General features: G+C 34.1%; 1 long non-coding RNA gene across 1 annotated transcript; it reads left to right on the forward strand.

Moving 5' to 3' along the window:
- The first annotated feature begins 2179 nt into the window (after positions 1 to 2179).
- LOC130973142 (uncharacterized) lies at positions 2180 to 4735 on the forward strand. Its single transcript, XR_009084029.1, has 3 exons — positions 2180 to 2847; positions 2930 to 3083; positions 4269 to 4735. It is a non-coding gene; the product is annotated as an uncharacterized LOC130973142 (long non-coding RNA).
- The last annotated feature ends 1839 nt before the right edge of the window (positions 4736 to 6574 follow it).

The following is a 6574-nucleotide window of genomic DNA, read 5'->3' on the forward strand; positions in this document are numbered from 1 at the left end:
TCAGGATTTTTTTTCATTTAAATTAATTAAACATATTATTTACCAAAATTCATAACTCACACAATTATTTATTAATATATGCAATTTTACATATTTCGAATATTGTGACCAAGACACAATAAACACATATATGATTCAACAAAAATTGTACTTGAAATATGGCACAACTTCTATGTTCTAATAAAGTGTTGTCTTCATAAGCAAACTGGTACAAGCATTATGATACGTATTCGGAGTATTATTATAACATTTAACTATAATATTACGTATTCGTATTATTCAACTCATATATAATTAACTAAAAGGTTAAGTATGATTTTGGTCTTTAAAGTATATGTCAAAAATTATTTTTATCAATAACATGTTTTACAGTGAATGGTATTCTATCTTCTTTAAAGTAACATGTAAGTTACCCTTTCTGATGTATCATATTTTAATTAGATGTTTATTTTAACCTAAGTTACTTTAATCTCATTTGAGTTAATAATATTTTTAGAAGACGGTAACGGCCTAACAGAAGGAGAAAATGAAACACCCAATAAGATGGTGATACTTAGGAAGCACACACTACAACATTTTGGGTCTATGGTCACGGTTTTTTTGGCTACGGTAAAAAACTGTGACCATAAACCCTCTGTAGTCACGGTTTTTTAGGGTGACAAAAAAAAAGCTATAGTCACGGTTTTTTTAGAAAGGGTGATCATAGAGTACCTATGGTCACGATTTTTTACAAAAGGGTGGCCTAAAAGGGTCTATGGTCACGGTTTTGAATGGTGACCTAAAGGAGTCTATGGTCACGGTTTTTTACAGTGACCAAAAAGGGTCTATGGTCACGGTTTTTCAAAAAAAGATAACCTAAAAGGGTCTATGGTCACGGTTTTGGGGGTGGTCTAAAGGGGTCAATGGTTACGGTTTTTGGGGTAGCTTAAAAGGGTCTATGGTCATGGTTTTGGGGGTGACCTAAAGGGGTATATGATCACGGTTTTTTACAGTGACCAAAAAAGGGCTATGATCACGGTTTTTCAAAAAAGGGTGACCTAAAAGGGTCTATGGTCACGGTTTTGGGGTGGCCTAAAGGGGTCTATGATTACGGTTTTGGGGGTGACCTAAAGGGGTCTATGGTCACGGTTTTTTACAGCGACTAAAAAGGGGCTATGGTCATAATTTTTCAAAAAAGGGTGACCTAAAAAGATCTATGGTCACGGTTTTGGAGGTGGTCTAAATGGGTCTATGGTCACGGTTTTAGGAGGTGGCCTAAAGGGGTTTATGGTCACGGTTTTGGGGGGGCCTAAAAGGTTTTATCGTCACAGTTTTAGGGGTATGTGACCTAAAGGGGTCTATGGTCACGGTTTTTTACAGTGACCAAAAAGGGGTTATGGTCACGGTTTTGGGGGGTGACTAAAGAGGGTCTATGGTCACGGTTTTGAAAGGTGACCTAAAAGGGTCTACGGTCACGATTTTACGAAAGGGTGACCTTAGTTCTAACCCTAACCTTAAATCTGATTACTATTCAAGAATATTTTTGTAGCTAAATTCAGTTTTGATAATTTGAATTTAAATTAATTAAAATTTAAAAATTTTAATAATTGAAAACTAATTCAAATATTTTATAATTTAATTTAAATATTAAAATTTTAAATTTAATTTTATAAATAAAAAAATTAAATAAAATACTTTTAATTAAATGAGAGAGGGAGGAGCCGCGCTGCTGCCGCCATCCATCCCGCCTTGCCATTGTCGTCCTTGTCGTCGCCGTCGCAGCTCGTCATCCTTTGTCACGCTCTATCACCGTCGCAAGCTCGTCTTTCTGTTTCGGCCATCAGTGCTTTCTTTGCCGTGAGTTGGTGTAACATCCTAAGTTTTTGAATAATTAAATTTATTATATTTGTTGAAATTAAAGTTCCGGTGATAGAAAAATAAAAAAAAGTTATATCATTTAATTTGAATAATTAATATTTTGAGAATAAATAATATTTTATAAAATGTGATTAATATGTTTATTTTATAATTTAAATTAAAAATAATTAATTAAATTTAGTAATATATTGATAAATAATGTTCTTAAATATTTTTAATAAAATATATTTAATTTTAAAATTATTCCAACCTCTAATTTTATTAAAATATCTATACATATCTATTTTTATTCCTTTATAAAGTCCGTAATTTTTAACTTTAATTTTCAAATTGAATCAGAAATCTAATTCCCAAATTGAGGAACCTAACCCTAATCCCTCCTCACCACACTCAGCCGCATCCTCTTTCCCTTTAATCCCTTTCAAACCTAACACAGTAGCAGAGAAGGAGAGCTGTGATCGAAAGAGAGGAAGAGCCACGCTGCCGCCGCTCTCCAGCCACCTCGCCACCACCGTCGCGCCGCCACCGTGCCATCGTTGCTCCCAGCTCGCCGACATCCTCCATGTCGTTGCGCCACTGTTCGCAAAGAGGAGAGAGAGAGACGTTGAGACAGAGCAGCGCCGAGAGGGAGAGGAGCCTCCATCATCGTCGATTCGTGCTCGCCAGAGGAAGCCGCTGCCGCCGATGAGTTGTCGCCGCTGTGACGCGTCTGAGAGGAGAGAAGTCATGCGTTGAAAGCCATCGCGTCTTGTCGCCAAGGGTTCCATCACAGCCAACCCGTCGCAGTTGGTGTCGCCGCCGTCCCTGTTGGATTCCACCGTGGAGAAGAGAACGACACGAGGGAGAGAGGGAGACAGAGCCGTGCGAGCTAGAAGAGGCACTGTCCTTGATGTTGCTGCCACGGTCGCTGGTGAGTCGTGCACCGCCATCAGAGTCAGAAGACAGCATCAGCCTTCTTGTTTTGGTTCCGATTCCTCCATTTCTAAAACTGTAACACTCACTCTTGTTCTACTTCAAACTTGTTCCTTTTCCATGTTCTTATTCTAATCCTAGTCATATATTCTTATTTTAGTTCTGTCACTTTGCTTCAAAATTGCTGTTGTAACTCGTATTGGTTTTGGGACTGTTATGGCTGCTGCTGGTTTTGTTCAAGGCTACTGCTGCTGTGAGAAAGGAAAAAGAAATTTGTCGCGATTAAGGAATTCTTCGAGTTCCGGTTATTTGAGGTAGGGAATTTATTTGAAAATTAACTGTTTTAATTTATGAATGCCAATGAAGTTTAGTGAGTAACTGCAAATAATTTATAAATGTCTTGTTTGGTTAATTGATGAAAATTGATGAAATTGAGATTGTTGGTGATTGTGAATATGGTTGAATGTGATGAAATTGTGATGAGATTGATTTGTAGCTGTGTTTGAGAATGATGATTTCTGTTGGTTATGTGATTTGATGATGATGAGGGTATACTTGAAATGCTATTGGAAGTTGATGAACTATTATGAATATGTATGTGTAATTTTGTGCTTTGTTGATTCCGAATTCTTGGAATTTTACTACTAATTCTAATAACTATGTTTAATAAAATGGAAGTTAGAATTGTGATATCGGAAAAGTTCCAAGCTTAGATACAAAAGTGGGAGTGTAAGGTTGCTTAATTGTCATTAAATTGAAATATGACTAGTTAATTAATGAATGAAATATATTTGAGAAAAGTTAGTTGTTGTGATTACTCTGAATTATGATTGAAGCTGGATGTGGTTCTGAATTACTCTGAAAAGTTTGCTTATTTTATTTTCTTGTGATTGTGTTGTTTGTCTTATTGTGACTTGCTTGTATGTTGAATTGAATATTTTACTTGTACTATTAGTTTATGAATGTATTAAAGTGATTACGAGTTGCTATTTTGATTAAGAATTAATTATGTGGCTAAGAGATGGTTAATGTGACTAGTTTTATATTTAGAATTTGTTTTGAGTTTAGAGATTTTAAAAGAGGTAATTATTTAAAGTAAGACCAATAGCATTTTCAAAAATTTTGATAAAAATATAGTTGAATTTGTTGAATTTGATAAAACTAGGAATTTGAAAACTATCATAGTTGAATTTGTTGTTGCAAATTATGATTAGAGATGAATTTGTTGTCGTATGTTGAATTGTTGCTGAACATATCACTGAGATTTAGTTTTGAAAGGAAGAATGGAGATGTACCCCAAGTGAGTTAAATACTTCTGCAATAAATAATTCATGTCAATGCTATTACAAAGGAAGATTTCCTTGCTCGGTTGCTCCCAATGAACTTGAACCTTTTAAGAATTTTTCTTCTCATGTAATAAATATTCATGTTAATAATTTTCAAATTCAGTTGAAGCATGATTACTAATACTTAACAATGAAGGTTTGATGTTAATGCAGCTTGCTACTTTGAACTTTATTGCATGTGCAACTACTGATGTATTTTCCATGACAAACTCTGGTACCAACTCTTAGCAATGGTGTCTGGATTCAGAAGCTACTATGGTGGGGATCATGCTCCCACTTTGAGGCCTAATTAACAAGAAGAGGTTGGCAGCAATCTTGTGGCATAATGGTACTATAGGATGGAACAGTTTTGAAGAAAGAGTAAAGAAGATGATCCACGAAGGTCAGAAAGTTACAATGAGGAAGTTTGGTAAAAGCATTTACAGACAATCAAGGTCTCCCACGTGCATGTGTAGACAACCTTAACACCATCAATCAACACACTCACGCACCCATTGTATAATATTAGACTAAGACTAGCCCAATGCACATGGAGCTGAATTACTTATACTATATAGTAGTATAGATCTAAAAATGTTATTACTTATAACTTAATTTATGTATAATTTTATTGATTTTATTGATATGTTAATTGGTTACTTTAATCACAACTTATCTTAATTGTTGATTATCGTTTTTTATTTTTAGATTTATTGTGATTATCATCATTTTGGGATGTGATTATACTTTAAAAAATAAAATTAAATCTCATAAAATAAAATAGGCTATGGTCACGGTAAAAAACTGTGACCATAGATATGGCTATGGTCACGATTTTGAGGAGGGGTGACCATAGAGGTTATGGTCACGGCCAAAACCGTGACCATAAGGGGTGACCATAGGCTCTATGGTTACGGCCAAAACCATAACCATAGATAAGGTTATGGTCACGGTTTTGAGAAGGGGTGACCATAGAGGCTATGGTCACAGCCAAAACCGTGACCATAGATAAGGCTATGGTCACGGTTTTGAGGAGGGGTGACTGATGCGTGAGCATCTTTTCTATCTTTTCATAGTGAATTTACATTCAATTTGTTGAGTTTAATCAAGAATTAATTAACTTTTAGCCACTATGGATGCTACTTTGAGTCGTGTGCAATTCTGTTTATTTTAGGTAGCATTCGGATGAATTTGATGGAGTTTCCGCAGAAAAAGAGAAGAAGGCTAATGATGCTGTCAACCTTGACCTCTCTACACTCAAACCTGAATAAATCAAGCTACAAGGGTTCAATTGATGTGATTCTAGTGGCGTTGGAAAGCTAACTTCCAGAGCTTTCTAACAATATATAATAGTTCATACTTCTCCATCAATTCGGTCAAGGCTGTGCCTAACTTGAGATTTTTCAAGTTAGGCATGGATTATTAAGGAAAGAAGTGGTCCCGCGTCCAAATTTATGACGGCAGCGAAGATATTATTTATTTTTTGATCAAATCTTTTATTTTAATTAAAAATAGAAAAAGATATTATTTAGTTTTAGAAAATATATTTTACATTAATTAGGATTAGATATAAAAGGAAACATCTCTTAGACCTCATTCCGCACTTTACAGTTTATCGGAATCCTAGTTTTCTCTCTGAACCATGAGCAACTAAACCTCCACTGTTATGGTTAGGAGCTCTGTCTATTGTATGGATTGATACTATTACCTTTCTATTTTAATTCATGTACTGATTTATAATTCAAGAATTATTTTCGTTCTTTATTTTATGAATTTGGGTGGAACAGAAGTATGACATTTGTTCTAATTGAGTTCTTGTATAATTTGGAAAAACTCTTTACTTGAACAACAGCTTGAAAACATATTCTCCTAAATTTCTAATTATCTGGACTTAACGGGATACGTAACATATAATCCTCTTATATTTGGGTAATTAGGATTTCTGTGGCATATAAACTATAATTGAACTTCACCCTCTAATTGGAATTAAGTGACTAAGGAATTGGCGGTTGATGAATTTTAGAGGAGGCTAAAAAGGTCTAAGGAATTAGGGTTTAGCCACTTATAGTTTGCCATGAATTAAATCTTGCATGATTAAAATAGTTAGTAAGAAAAGTCAATCCAGAAGATAGATAACTCTGAAACCTTAACTGTTTTCTCTATATATAACAAGTTTAATCACCCGTGCCATGCACGTGATAAGATTGAAATTATAATTTTAAGTTGTTATGTTAAATTTCATTTTAATTATAATAATTTAATTAATAAAAAAATAACTTGTATGTGTTGTTTTTCTTTTCTTAATATAGTGTTAATTGTATTAACTATAAAATAGTTATTTAATCTACTTTTTTCAATAAATCAGGCATATATACTCAATATGACCATAAATAATCTAGTAATACTTAAATCTATCAACAAAGTTTTATATGTTGGTTTACTGTGAAGTAAAAAAATATCAAAATCAGCTCAAAATGAAG

The sequence above is a fragment of the Arachis stenosperma genome, chromosome 4 (assembly GCF_014773155.1).
Source record: "Arachis stenosperma cultivar V10309 chromosome 4, arast.V10309.gnm1.PFL2, whole genome shotgun sequence".
Lineage (NCBI taxonomy): Eukaryota > Viridiplantae > Streptophyta > Magnoliopsida > Fabales > Fabaceae > Arachis > Arachis stenosperma.